A 16,123-nucleotide genomic window follows, 5' to 3' on the forward strand; every position below is an offset into this window, starting at 1 on the left:
AAACTATGCTTGTGGTGCACACCAAATGAATTCCAAATCCTCATAAAGGTCTAACCTACTGTTTTGTCCTTTGGATAGTTTCAAACCTCACATGTAGCAAAGATTTTTGATTCAGTGCACTAGACTAGCTCTAATCTAGGTAAAACCTCTGAACCACATATAGTATAAATGTTGGTAGCAGCCTCAGCACTGACTACTTTGGTCTCCTAATGTGATCCTGTTGCTCCAGATAACTTGCCATCACAAACTTAGCTGAGTCTTTTTGGCCCCCTTGAACTATAGGGTGCTAATAAAACTATACTTTAGGAAACTAAGATATACGATACTAATGAAATTTGTCAAACTTCCAGAGGTGGTCTAAGGACATTTCCTAAATCCTTTAATCAATAATGACTAATATTCAAGAGGATGTTGCTTACGGATACCATAAACTGCAGTGTGGTTCAGGACACTGACTAATAAGGTGAGTGGGGAAAGGAAGTGGAAAATCTTTTGCTTAATTCCTACTGAAAAAAGGAGAAGAAAAACTCAGGAACAAAAAAGCCCCAACAGTTTAAATCCATCTCTTTTTTTTTCATTCTTAAAAGTGGGATTTTATTTTTCATTTGAACCATTTCACCCAGGACTTCAGAGGTAAAAAACAGTGTGTCTTATAAATTATTTGGTGTAAATAAAGTGTCAGATGATGTGTTTTCCTTATCAGAAACATAAATAACAAGGGATGTCTCACTTTCAAATACCTTCTATCAAAAAACAAACAAACTAACCAAAAAGAGATCCAAGAGAAAGCTCTTCTGTAGCCTATCAAGTGTTCATTTTTCCCTGTGTTAGGGATAGTTCTCTCAAACATTAGCAGGAAGGTTTCCAAATATTATACAAGTCATTTGAATATTATGACAGAAGTCATTTAAATATTATCCATGTGCAATGCACTGTGTAGCCCAAAACTGACATAACAACTAGAGCTGGAGGACAGTCTGCTTTTTCTACCCACTCTTTTGCTGGACAATTGAGAACACAAACCTAAAGCTGTCAATTAGCACTAATTTTTAACAGTAGCTCTTGCAATGTGCACATCTGTTTAATTGCTCTAAACTGAGATTGTTCCCTGAATTTGTGCAGGGTCTTGAAGTGTTCTTCATACTGCAACAACTTGCAATATTTCAAACAGGCTTCATGCAACCTACACCAGTTTCTTTGTATATTACCAACCATTTCTATCCCTGTTGTTTTTCACTTATGGTAAGAAAATAATAGGATACTTTACACAGTTAAAGGCTCTAAAAATATTTCAAATTATTCACATTTTCCCTTTACGTATTATTTTTATTGTCTGATGCCTCCAGACGCTCTTCTCAGCTTTACACTACAGGAAAAAAATAGAATAAAATGGTATGCTTTGGACAGTTTGGACTGTAAATGAGGCACAGAAATCAGCAGGGATGCAACTCCAGGAGAATGAACAGCTAGAACTTATTGCATGAACTGTCGTGTCAATGCTGAATTTCTCCTCAGGATTGGACTTTTCTGTGGTCAGCTTGGCTATGGTTATATGTATCTCCCAATGTGGTTGGAGCCTGAGGTCTGCCACAAATCTCTGTATAATTTCATTTAACTATGCCTGGGAAGTTGGAGCACCCTAGTCACGAGGAGGGTCTTTCTGCTTGTTTCCAGTCAGACTACTAACGCACTCTGCCGTTCTCTCTCCTTTTTTTTTTTTTTTTTTTTTCATTATAAGTATAGGAAGGACCATTCGACTTGCATTAAATCACAGGAGAAAGCCAACCTGGCAGGAGGGCTACATTTTGAGACTGGCTTTTGGTCATCAGCTCAGGGCTAGATTCCCTTGCCTGATGACATTGAGAGAGCCGCTGCTTCATTTTAACACACTGCACTGCTGAGTCTTGACATGGTTCCTTCCAGTAGTGTGTTTGGTCTCACTATCCTGTCTCTCTAACGATCTATGGAAATACACTCCCCTCAAAAAAGTTTCAGGTTTAGTTTATTTCCTCTCTCATTACCTCACAGCGTTAGCATGCCATTCATACCAGTTGCATGAATGGCTTGCTAACCTTTACTTACCCTACGTTTTAGCATGGCCCTGGCTTCCCCTCTGCGCTGTTTGGGTCAGCAGGCAGTTAGCAATTTCTCCCCCCAACTGTTGCAGCCCAGCTGCCTCTTGCTCTTTGACGTGCATGCTTTACCTCTCCTCCCCAGCGCGTCCGCAGGCCACTGTGCCCTGGGCAGAGCTTCTCTTTCAATGGACCATGCTGCTCAGGGAGTCATGTCAGAGCTTCAAAAAGCTTCCCACAGCTTTATCATAGCGACGCTACTGCTTGGCTTGGCTTTCTCCAACCGGCTGCTTCACAGCTCCATGTCTGCAGCTGTCCATGCCCTACTGAGCCACAGCTTGCAGCCTTCTCTTCCTCTAGGTTGTCTGCTTTGTGATACTGCTCCCAGCTGTGTTTTTCTTCTTCTGACGGTTGAGGTCACAGGAAAAAGCATTCTTTTTAGATGCAGTTGTATCTATTTAATGCCTCCAACTGAATACACAGTTAGCTCTTCTGAAAATACAGTATGCAAGTAATTGAAATTCTGCTTCATTCTTTGCAATAATTGTGCAAAAGTTTACTTAAAGTGTATTCCTCTTCTACTGCTGCAAGGAGAAAACATTCAGAACAAAACTCTGGCATAAGGCTTAATATCTGACAGTCGGCAGTGATCCCAGTACGAATTCTAAAACAAAGAGGTTTTCTTCTGCTTTTCTATTAAAGATCCAGGCAGTATTGAAGACAGGAGGATTTAAAGGAAGATAAGATTATTAATTTTCCCTTTTTTTCTGCTACATGCTTAATGGCAATTCTGCATTAAGTTTCAGTTTCAGTCTTTATCAGATTAAATGCAATAATAATTTAAATACCAATAGATAGCAAAGTGTGTATCTATAATATCAGCACTTTTTTTCTCAATTGTCTGTCATAGGCAAATTAATACAGCATTGTGGCATGGAATTTTAAACTGTGTTTGACCTAACTGGACTTACGAGCTCAGTTCAGCTTTGAGGACAGCTAGACTTGACCTTTTGTTTATTAAAACAAACCAACAAAAACACAGAATAAAATATTTCAATTATTTCTATTGAAGTACTTATCCTCTTTTCTATTTAACAGTACTCACCACATACATAATTTCATAAATAATAATATTATAAATCTATATACCACAATTTTACCGTGCTGTGTCCACATGGTAGGCATAGAATAATACCTCCAGCTTCTACTTAAGTATTAGATTTATGCTATCTTTCAAGTTACTTCAATATGGCTAAATAAAATCAAAACTAAAATGTATTTTTCAAGACTGCCTATCATATTTCTTACTGTTTAATTTTTAGGATCTTCTTGGCAAGGCTTTGGCCTATGTCACCCCCCCAGACAACACCAGGCATGATTCGGGGTAGGCAGTATAGACAAGGCCAAGGTGACCTGACTCCCTCTGTCTGACAGATCTGCGCAGCACCAGCACATTGTAGCCTCAAACATTCATGAGCCTCCATGTGTAATGGCTATAAAAACATCATTTGGATAACCTGCAATACAGCTTTCAGAGCATTTCAGATCCTTTAAAATAAAATAAATAAAATATAACAAAGTGTCCATCAAAGCCAACTGTACTTTATAGTGTTGGCTTCCAGGAAGCAGGGGCTGAGACTTCCTGTCTTAGTGTAATTTGTTGGCCGGACAGGTCTCCTTCTTCAGGAGAGGATTAAAGGCCTGCACTACCTGGTTGCTGCAGATACACAAACACATGCATATCTGAATGCATATATTTATATACACTCTTTTTCTCCATTTACTGCCAAAGGCAAATTGGAAAGTATCAAACAGGATTACAGAGCTCTGAGGGATGGTGGTTAGGGGTCTGGGAGCCCAGTCCTCTGTCCTGCCAGTGGGGGGGAAGGATGGGAGGAGGAATAGATGGATACTGCAAGTAAACAACTGGCTGTGCAGCTTGTTGGCAACAGAGTTTTGGTTTCTATAACCATGAGGCCCTTTTTTAAGATGGAGAACTGATTAGGAGAGATGGGATCCACTTCTCTAAATGGAGCACAGTTGTCTTTACCAATAGGCTGGCCAACCTGGGAAAGAGGGCTTTAAATTAGGAAAGGGAGGGAAAGGGAGAGTTATAGAGACCATGCAGTCAGCAAAACAAGGCTCAAGTGGGGATACCTCCACCGATTGCATGCAGTTAAGGAAGTACCTACAAGACAAAACTATGGGGAACCCTCTTGCATCTCTCTTGGGAAATCAGCATGCTCAGATACCTCTCTGAATTGCCTAAAGTGCCTATACACAAGTGCACGCAGTCTGGGGAATAAATAGGAGGAATTAGAGATCTGTATGCAGTCACTGAGCTATGATCTCATTGCAATTGCAGAAATATGATGGGATAGTTCACATAACTGGAATTCTGCCATGGATGGATATAGGCTCTCTAGGAAGGACAGGCCATGAAGGTAAGGAGGGGGAGTCACCCTTTATGTGAGAGAACAACTGGAATGTGTGGATCTTTGCCTAGGGGTGAACGATGAGCAAGTTGAGAGCTTATTTAAATACCAGTTACCATCTAGGGCCCCGATGGCAGGGAGTAGGACCAGGAGGATGAGGAAGTAGGTGAAGGAGGTGATTTGGCCGATGATAAAGAGGTGTTCCACTGGTTGGCTGCCAATTCATGTTGGGATAAGTAGGTTGGCTACAAGGAGTCAGAATAGGAGTTATGAGAGAGGCTGGAATGTTACTGAACATTGTTTAGATTTGTGGAGCAGGGGGATTAGGAATAGAATTAGAATGGAAGCAGCTAGGGCGAGAACACCTCCTAGTTTGTTGGGGATAGAGCATAGGATAGCATGGGCAAATCGGAAGTATCACTCTGGCTTAATGTGGGGAGGTGTTACTAGAGGGTTTGCTGAGGTGAAATTTTCTGGGTCACCTAGAAGGTTGGGTGAGAAGAAGGCTAGGGTTAAAAGGGGTATGAATATGAGAGTGAATCCTAGGATGTCTTTTAGGGAGAAGTAGAGGTGAAGAGGAATTTTATCACAGTGTGATACAGTTCCTAGGGGGTTGTTTGATCCGTATTCATGTAGGAAGGTGAGGTGGATGAGGGTGATGAGGGTGATGCTTGCAATTAAGAAGAGGAAGTGTAGAGTGAAGAATCAGGTGAGAGTGGGGTTGTCTACTGAAAACCCACCTCAAGCTCGTTCTACCAGAATCTGTCCGATGTGTGGGATGGCTGAGAATAGGTTGATAACGACTGTGGCTCCTCAGAATGATATCTGTCCTCATGGTAGGAAGTAACCTGCGAAAGCAGTTGCTATTAATGTTAGTAGGAGAATGACTCCAGTGTTTTAGGTCTCATTATAGAGGTAGGAGCCATAATAAAATCCTTGGCTGATGTGGAGGTAGATGGAGATGAAGAAGAATGATGCTCCATTTGTGTGGAGGTTGCGAATTAGTCATCCATATTGTACATTTCGGCAGGTGTGGGCTACAAATGAGAAGGCTAATGAGGTGTCTACTGTGTAGTGCATGACTAGTAATAAGTCTGTTAGGATTTCGGTGATTAAGCAGATTCCTAGTAGGGAGCCAAAGTTCCATCAGGCTGAGATATTTGAGGGGGAGGAGAGGTCGATTAGGGAGCTATTAAAATCATAGAATCATAGAATGGTAAGGTTAGAAGGGACCTCCAGAGATCATCTAGTCCAACCCTCAGCATAGCTCATATGGGGATTGAACTCACGACCTTGGCATCAGCAGCATCATGCTCTAACAAACTGAGCTAAACCTAATTAATGATTTTAAGTAGGGGATGTGATTTTTGAATATTGGGGGCCATTGGGTTTTAGTTTTTTGAGTGAGTAGTAGGGGGGGTGATGATGGATAGGGCAAATGTCCCTAGGTAGGTTTTGATGAGTCTGGTGTGTAAAGAGGTTGAGGTTTTGGCTGCTGTGAGTTAAAAGTCAGCTAGTCCTTCTGGTCCTATTTTGGACCAGAATGTTAGAGATTAAAGGGCAGGCTAACATGGGTGACACTGTTATGCGTATTTGCTACAGGTCACCTGATCAGGAAAAGGAAATAGATGAGGCCTTCTACAGACAGCTGGAAGAAGTCTCATGATTACAAGCCCTGGTTCTAATGGGGAACTTCAACCACCCTGATATCTGCTGGAAGGACAACACAGCTAGGCACAAACAGTCCAGGAGGCTCCTGCAGAGCATTGATGATAACATTTTGACACAGGTGGTGGAGGATCCAATGAGGAGGGATGCCCTTCTGGACCTTGTACTAACAAACAAAGAAAGGCTGGTTAGAGATGTAAAAGTTGGGGGGAACCATGGGGTTGCAGTAACCATGGGGTAGTGGAGTTCAGGAACCTGAGAGGAAGATGTGGGGCAATAAGTAGGATCACAAACCTGGACCTCAAGAGAGTGGATTTTGGCCTCTTCAGGGACCTACTTGGAGGAATCCCATGGGATATGGCTCTAGGAGAAAGGGGGGTCCAAGAGAGCTGGTTGATATTCAAGCATCACTTCCTCCAATTTCAAGAACTGTACTTCTCAAAGAGCAAAAAGTTGAGAAAAGGGGGCAGGAGTTCTGCAGGGATGAACAAGGAGCTACTGGCAGAACTCGAACTTGAGAAACAAGTGTACAGAAGGTGGAAGCAGGGACAGACCACTTGGGGGGAATATAAGGATGTCATCCAAGTATGCAGGGATGTGACCAAGTATGCAGGGATGGGACTAGGAAGGCCAAGGCCGATTTGGAGTTTAATCTGGCAAGGGATGTCAAGGACAACAAAAAGGGCTTCTTCAAACACATTGGCAGCAAGAGGAAGACTAGGGAAAATGTGGACCTGCTGCTGAATGGGGTGGGGGCCCTGGTGACAAAGGATGCCTTCAGTCCTTACTGCTAAGGGCAGCCCTCAGGAATCCCAGAGCCTGGAAAAAGAAGAGACTTTCACATGGTCGAGGAGGATCAAGTTAGAGATCATTTAGGCAAACTTGGCATCCACAAATCCATGGGCCCAGATGGGATGCACCCATGAGTACTGAGGGAGCTGGTGGATGTTGTTATGCCACTCTCTATCATCTTTGAAATGTCCTGGAGAACTGGAGAGGTGCCTGAGGACTGGGAGAAAGCCAGTGTCACTGCAGTCTTCAAGAAGGGCAAGAAGGAGGACCCAGGAAATTACAGGCTGGTCAGCCTCACCTCCATCCCTGGAGAGGTGATGAAACAGCTCATTCTGGATGTCATCTCCAAGCATATGGAGGTGAAGAGGGTGATCAGGAGCAGTCAGCCTGGATTCCCCAAGGGGAAATCCTGCTTAACCTATCTAATAGCCTTCTATGATGGAATGACTGGCTGGATAGAGGAGGGGAGAGCAGTGGATCTTGTCTACCTTGACTTCAGCAAGGCTTTTAATGTTGTCTCCCATAACATCCTTGTAGACAAACTCAGGAAGTGAGGGCTAGATGAATGGACATCTAGCCCCTGAGGTGGAGTGAGAACTGGCTGAAAGGCAGAACTCAGAGGGTTGTCATCAGCAGTGCAGCGTCTATTTGGAGGCCTGTGGCTAGTAGAGTTCCCCAGGGCTCAGTACTGGGTCCAATCTTGTTCCACTTCTTCATCAAAGACCTGGATGAAGGGACAGAGTGCCTCCTCAGCAAGTTTACTGATGCTACCGAGCTGGGAGGAGCGGCTGACACCCCAGAGGGCTGTGCTGCCATTCAGAAAGACCTGGGAAGGCTGGAGAGGTGGGCAGAGGGGAACCTCATGAGGTTCAACAAGGGCAAGTGCAGAGTCCTGCACCTAGGGAGGAATAACCTCTGCACCAGTACAGGCTCAGGGCTGACCTGCTGGAGAGCAGCTCTGCAGAGAAGGACCTGGGAGGATCTGGTGGACAACAAGTTAACCATGATCCAGCAGTGCGCCCTTGTACCCAAGGAGGCCAGTGGTCTCCTGGGGTGCATTAGGAAGAGTTTTGCCAAGGAAGATCAAGGGAGATGATTCTGCCCCCTCCTCAGCCCTGGGGAGGCCTCCCCTGGAGTACTGCATCCACTTCTGGGATCCCCACTACAAGAGAGACATGGAGCTACTGGAGAGAGTCCAGCGTAGGGCTACAAAGATGATCAGAGGACAGGAGCATCTGCCTAGATGGAGCGGCTGCAAGAGCTGGGCCGTTTAGCCCGGAGAAGAGGAGACTGAGGGGGGATCTAATCAATGTCTACAAATACCAATAAGGGAGGGGCGTCAAGAGGATGGGGCCGGACTCTTTTCAGTGGTGCCCAGCGACAGGACAAGGGGTAACAGGCACAAACTGAAGCATAGGCAATTCCACCTGAATATAAGGAAGAACTTCTTTGCTGTGAGAATGACAGAGCACTGGCACAGGTTGCCTGGAGAGGTTGTAGAGTCTCCTTCTCTGGAGATATTCAAAACCTGCCTGGATGCAGTCCTGTCTAACATGCTCTAAGAGACCCTGCTTGAGCACGGGTCTTGGACTAAATGATCTTGTGTGGTCCTTTCCAACCTCAACCATTCTGTGATTCTGTGTGATTCCACTGAGTTTAGTTCTATCACAGATGCATAGCCACATACTGCACCTAGCAACAGAGAGGAAGCCCTCACTTTTTTTGTGTGTGTCTAAGAACTATTTCCAGCAAGCCTCTTGTCAAGACAACTGAACAGCATATGTGTAAACCTCCACTTCAAAAGTCAGAAGTATTTACCCCAAATGCATCTTATGGATTTTTACTCATCCCCAAGTGTTCCTCTTTTCATTTTAGGTGGATTCATATCCTCAAAATTTTAATTGTTATTTCCAGTAAAAAAAAAAAAATCAAGCTTAGTCAAATCTCTGCCAAAACAAGTATGTTAACACATCTCATTAATGGCTTCTATTTATGAGAACCCTCCTCCAGACCCCCACTTCTTTCACATTGAACCAAAATTTAGCATGGAATCATCTTAGAATGTCAGGGGTTTGGGTGAATATTTCTATTAGTAACAAATATGAAATCTAATGAAATATTCCTTCTCTGTGCTCTATTACGGATCTTTCATATAGCCCTTGTAACATTATAAGTCTATGAAATTTGCCTCTTGCTTCAAATAAGCTTAAAAATATTAACAAACACGTTTGACACTCACATTATTAAACACACTCTGTAAGTTACATTAATCTAGTCAAGGGAAGATATCTCTATCTCAAATAATGCTTCCTCTGCAAATTCACTAACTGACAACAGAATTGCATAGCTTCTTCACTCCAGTCTTAAAGTCTAACATGAAACATCTCTTTAAGGAACTATTCCTGACACCTGCAAAATCTACTTCCTATCATCATGCTCTTAACAACATTAACTGAAACCTCCTCCATGTTCAATGCATTAGAATCAACAGTAATACCACTTTTAATTAAACTGGGTATTGCAAAGGATCTCTACTCTCTTATAGCGATCCTCATAATCTTATTTCGTATTTTATCCACTGAAGTATGTTTATTAATGGGGCTACAGAGATTTTGGCAGCAGGGCTTCTTAGAGGTTCTAATAACCTTTTGAGCCTAAGATTGCTTCCTTTCATACTGTATACCAAATTCTCTACTTTTAAGGAATGTCTCATTTTATTCAAAGCTTTTTTTTTTTCTTTACTATCCCTTAAAAATTCTTATGCTAAAAAGTATTGGTGAACTACTTTTCTTCCCACACAGTCTAAGAATAGCCAAAACAAGCCATAGACATACACAGATAAAAAACTTCTTTGTACTATTAGTGACAGTTTCCGTAAATCTCTTAAAATAGAGTAAAAGGAGATCCAGCTAACCTTTTGAACTCTGTCTTTTCTATACTGCTATATCAATTTAGAAGGCAACTGTAAATGAATAAACATTGGAAAATGGTCACTCCACCTTTAAGAAAATCAATTTTGTAATGTAAAGCCAACATCTAATATTTACTCTCAGCTCTCTGCAGTGCTTGATGATCTTGAGAATCCAAGCAGTAAAACCATCAAAACTACTCCCATACACATAATTTCTAGTGGATCCTAGTATGTCAATCTATTAATTTTTGTCCTCCAAACCTCATTGCTATGAATAGTTCTGCTGTACAAACCATAATTACATATTAAATTATTATCATCGTTACCAAGTATGAAATATCCTTATATGTTTAGACCTAAGTTCATCCCATGTGCAAATGGTATTTGGATGTTAGAGAGTTTTCCTCCTCATAGACTGCTTCCAAATTGGAGAATTTTATTTATTTATTTTTATTTATTTATTTATGATTATACATAATCATAGTATAATCACAATAGTTTTGAATCATTCATTAGTGAGCAACCCAATAGTTATAGCACTTGTTAAAAGTATTAATTTATCATTATAAATATATTGTTACAAATAAATTGTCAAAAGCACTATGTGTTAAAATGCTATTAAAACCTTAGTCACCAATTTGTCATTATCAAAATTCTAGATTTAGGTTCTACATTCAAACTCTTCAATCCCATTTCTGTGTTCACAAGACATGATCCCAAGCCAGTCAAGATCAGCTAAAATGCTTCCCTTTGTTCCCCTGTAGTTTTGCTTAATACTTTAGTATGGCCAGGTTCTCTTTCAGCTTTCTCTAGACTAAATAACTACTGTCCCTCTCTATCTCCATGTCTTTGGCAGAAAGGAATCCAGTGAGACCTCTCCCTTCCAGAGCCATGTGCTGTTCTACCTCTGGGGAACTTATGATAGGAGGAAATTTTTTTTTTGTGTTTTGCACCTGTTTATATGAAGACACAGAAAAATACAAACTAGAGACAAACCTTGTTACTTATATGTTTTAAAAAGTCCATGACAATACTTCATTAGAAGAAATAAAAGAGGGGGAGGCACCTCCCTCCCTCATGATTCATGAATCTAGTTCCATTAGGGTAAAATAACAATAAATGCTACAACAGGCTGGAGATTTCTTCCCTTCTACTTCAGTAGAGGGAATCCTTAGATGGCAAGGAGCCCCCATAACCGTCCCCTTACCATCTTTCCCTGCAGAAAGGAAAATAGCTCCTGCGAAGTATTTCCTGGGCAAGCAGAAGGGGTTGTTGGAGCCAGAGACTGCTAAGAATCATCTCGGTGACCTCCTAATGGATAAACAGCCTGACCTCTCATTGACCCCAACATACACAGCCATAAAATTTGTGTAAAGCCATATTTACTTTCCCCTATGACCTGACTGCAGCCCACAGTGCTTATGGCATTCAAAATACAAGAGTCTGAAGACCACCAACCTCAAAATACTATAAGGGAGGAAATGTGGTTCTCTGTGTTCTTGAGAGTAACACAGAGGAATGCTTTCTACTAAATGCCTATTTAAAAATCATTATGATGATTAAGAACATTATAATCTCAAAAAATTATAAAACATGAACACAGACAAACAAAGCCATGAGCAACCTAATCTGATTTCAAAGTTGGTCCTTCTTTGAGCGGTGGGCTAGACTAGCTGACTTTCAGAAGTACCTTCCAAGATAAGTTATGCTATGATTCCATGTTTTTATAAACTATATGTTTGTATATGAGTCTACAGAAATGTCTTGCACAAACCATAGCTTAGGAGCACCATCTCTGGATTTTGTGTAATTGAATCTCTAGTATGAAATGGCACATCCATCTACTCTCTGCTTTGTAGTGGTATTATAAATCATCTCCCCTTCTCTTTCAAACCCAACCAGAGCCCTGAATTGTGGGTGGAGAAGAACAAGAAATAAAACTTATTTTAAAATGAAATAGAAAGCATAGTCATATATCCACTGGGAATCTCTCTCTTCTCTCTTTCTAGGGCTTAAAAATGTCAATCTGCTGCTCCTTCATAGACAAATAGAGCAAATTTTCCATTCCCTCAAAAGCATTTCTGGGCTCATGTGGTATCATTCTCCTATGCATCCTAATGGCTTTTCTCATGGGAGATAATTTTGAGGCTCTGGCTTTAACTAAAGTGGAAGACATACTCATTCAGTTTCCAAATGACTGAATAATGACTCCTGGAAGGAACCATTCAGGGATAAATTCAACACTGACCCATGTATTGGTCAAGTTTTACATGGTTTTGGGCTCACTAGACCTGAAGATCTCTCTTTCTGCAGTTGATGTCTCCTTAAGTAAATGTGGATAGTAATCATAGTGTAAGGAGATCACAGAATATTACCAGTTTAGGCCATTAAAAAGTGAATATATTTTTTATGACAGCAATCCAGTCACATCCTTTACAGAAAATTGGATTCTCGTTCCCTTGAAGTTCTTTCACCACTTAGTCGTTATTCAAAATCCTCATTAGTTGTTACAGGCAGAGTCTAGAAAGGTACTAGGATGTGCACTCAGGATTTTTAGCTGTAGCTACTGAGGAGTAAAAAAGGGAATAAGAAACACATCATGAAGCATGTTTTAAATATAGAAAGATTTTCAAATACTAGAATGGAGAGCACAGAAGTCATAAAAATATTTTTGTCCTTTTTGACACAGTTGTTCAGATGCCTTAAAACCTCTGGATTTCTTAGCTTCAGGTCTTGCAAAAGCCAGCCCTGACTTAAACTGCTGTTGCAAAATACAGAAAGGCTTCAAAACACAGACAATCAAGGGTCAGCTCCTAATTATGCCACTGACTTATGTGTGACTTTCCAGCTTTTTGTTTCTCCGTAAACCTTCCAACACTTTGTCCTTTTTTGCTATAAGCTCATCAGTGCCAAGATACATAACCTGTTACTGTTCTTCCCAGTACCTGACATAGTAAGGTACTGAGCTCAGCTGGGATTTTTGGGCACTACTGTAATGCAAATGCTAGCAATATTGCTTGGTGGGTATGTTCTATATACGTAGAAGTGCCCCATGCAGCTTTTTCGTGTTGGTATCAGCTGCACAAAGTCTAAACATAGAGGAGAGGATAATAGGAAGAAAAGACCTACTCAGGAAATAAGCAGTGTGCATACAACTTAAAATAACTGCCATATTATGCAGGCTTAGGAGGAAAGAATGAAGAGTTTGGATTCAATTCAATGTCATCAGGAGATGACAGAGGAACCAGTAGAGGCAATGGAAGTGTGCCTGAATGCAAGAATAAAATCATAAAAGGTAAGGGATTTTTGCAGCAAAATAGAACGATGACTGTTCAAGCCTCTCATGGCATGAGAGGTCATGCCTGATAAGCTCATGCCATTGCCAAGTGCCAGGGACATTTCATACAACGTATAGCATAAATTGGACAAAAAAAATGTTTTGCCTTAATATTCACAGTGTGTAAGCAAGAAATGTTAGACAAACTTCTGAGGATGGGAGAAATCTCCAGGAAGAAGAGGACTGGATGTATTTCTGGATTACTCCCCTCCTTATGTGCTTTATATTCCATGCAAAACAGTGAACATGCAAATCTGATTATTCATAGGACATTTCAGTGGATTTAACTGTAACATGACACCACCATTATAGTCTTAAAACCTTTAATGAGTGTCTTCACAGTATAATAAGTCTGTGAAATAATGAGCCATTATTATTTTAATTTCTGCAATGAGGGAATTTGAGAACATCTTCTAAAAATTCCTGATACATTGACAGCCTGTCAGGACTTGTCTATATGGGAAATTAGTTCACAGGAAACTCAGGTGTGAATTTACTGGAAACTTGCTATCCTGAGCTGGTGTCTGTGCCTGCACAAAGGATAAGGTATCTTTTGCTTTCAAGGAAAGCTAAAATAACACCCAGAAAATCCATCATATCTCACCAGTTTAGAAGTTGAGGATGAAAAGATGCACCAAGTGGCCAGAGGGAGTTAGCTCTAGTCTAGAAACCATATAACTGTGTTACTGAGATGAAGGGCATACATTTACTAACATAACTTTTTGCCTTAGCCATAACCCTGCACTAACACCTCTGTTTAACATTTGGAACAGGAATTGGCTTGTTTGTGGACAGTTCAGATTATGGATAGAAGAACATCTTCATCTGTGTCTGTCCTTGGAGGCACACCTTCAGAATACATTAAGGGCGATTGCAGGAGGCAGAGAAAGAAAAGGTAATAGTAGAGTAGCTGAAATGCTAAATTTATATCCAGACTTGCAGACAAATCCTAACTGATCCCTTAATATAGCAGAGTCCAGAGGCTGTTCTTACTGTTACTGTTTTTTATCATAATAACTAAGGATTTAGATGACACTTTATCATTGTTATTTTGCTATACAGCTAAGATGAATTCATGAACTGTCTAACTACCGGTACCTGTGTGTTTGGCAGTGTAATAATATGAAATCAATAAATTTAACTCTTCTGATAAATTAGAGGAAAAAACGGTAAAATAAATGTTTTCTTTCTTCTGTGAAGAAACTAGTTAAAGATCTATGAACTAAAATCGTGTATAATCTCATAATGCATATTTAAGATCAAACTCATATTTTAACTTAGTAAAAACACTGATGTTTTGATGTTCTACTGTCTTTGATATGTTGGAAATGAGATTGAAAAGACAAGGATCTGACACATTTAACATTGGTCAAAAAAGGCAGAAACTGCAAAATGAGAATAAATTACAAGCATTTGGAAGAATCTAAATGATAAAAATGCAAATATGGGGTGCACTGATTGTTCAGCATTTTAAAATAGTTTTAAAATAGTGTACAGAAGTGATACATTTTAGTGGTGTATTTTACATGCAGAAAAGTTACATGTGGTCAATAGAAATTGCACTGTTTAGTTCAAAGGAGAGCTATCAGTGGTTCTAACACATAAGGAATAAGTCATTCAAAATACAGATATATATATATAAGCCTTCAGAAATTGTATATTTAGAATGCTTATTCACTCCTCTGTGTGAGGAGTGCTCGTTACACACTATACAGCTATGTGGATGCTGTATACTTCAATGCATATTACACCAGGATACATACAGAGATAAAATAGACTTGTAACCAAGAGGCATGTGGCTACACCAAGTCAGGAAAAAATGTTAATATTTCTGTTCTCTAAATAAATCTAAAATGATTTTTTTGTTTAAATGCCATTTCAAAAATTTGGAGAATTAACAACTTTATTATTTCATTTTGAATATATAAAGTGACATTGAAAGTAGTATTTCAAGTGCTAAATGGAAACTTCTGTTTCAAAAGCTGAAACAGGATTTGTTGCTGTTTTATGAATGAAAAAAGCGAAAATGATTTAAGTTCCTCTTTAGAAAATATTTTAAGATAACATTCCCTGAAGAAAATTATTTCAATTAAAAATTGTACCTATCTCTAGTGGGTTAGTTTTATCTAAGATGAAAATTTAAGAAGGAGTAAGAAAAAAGGACTGCAATGTTCTTTACTAGAAAGACCTGGAAACAAATCGTTTGGACACACTAGCTAATGTAAAACTCATGTGCATGATTTAAATTGAGAAGAGCTCAGATTAAACTTAAGATACTTGTTTTTGCTTTCAAGGCCTATCATCTTCACAGTACGTGTCATCTTACGTTTTATTTCAAACATTTCATTTTTTACTGATTGGGCCTGATGCAAGACAGAATTTCAAAAGTCTTCATAGCTTTCTTTGTGCTTCAGAATAGACTCTATAAATATTTGTAAAGATATCTCACTTTTCAATTATTTAACTTTTTTGAATTGCCTTAGCCTTGTTAATCTCAGCCAGTGTAACACTTGTGTCACATGCCAATGTTATACTCCTCCAAAATCTAGTCTATCTAATGCCAATTATGTAAATGCTGAAACTTCTGTCATTGTAATCACTGTAATTAATGATAGTGATTGAAATTGAATTGAAAGTGATAACACTTGCAATAAATAAACCTATAAAATAATTAAAGATAAAGAAATAGTTCTACAGGATGTTTTTTTGCAACCTTATAGGCCAATAGGAGCCAGAGACTCAGATATTCAGATATTCTACTAATTCAGGATCCTTCAGATTTATACCTATAACAACCTCCCTTCCTCACAAAAAAAAAAAAAAAAAAAGAAAGAAACTATGTATCTCTTGGGTGAAAAATTGGCAGAGTGAAGAAATAAAACTCTTCATATATCAATCTATCCAACTT

General features: G+C 39.8%; 1 pseudogene; it reads right to left on the reverse strand.

Moving 5' to 3' along the window:
• Positions 1 to 4,537: 4,537 nt before the first annotated feature.
• LOC134138919 (cytochrome b-like) lies at positions 4,538 to 5,892 on the reverse strand (annotated as a pseudogene).
• Between the last annotated feature and the right edge of the window lie 10,231 nt (positions 5,893 to 16,123).

This window comes from Rhea pennata, chromosome 3 (genome assembly GCF_028389875.1).
Source record: "Rhea pennata isolate bPtePen1 chromosome 3, bPtePen1.pri, whole genome shotgun sequence".
Lineage (NCBI taxonomy): Eukaryota > Metazoa > Chordata > Aves > Rheiformes > Rheidae > Rhea > Rhea pennata.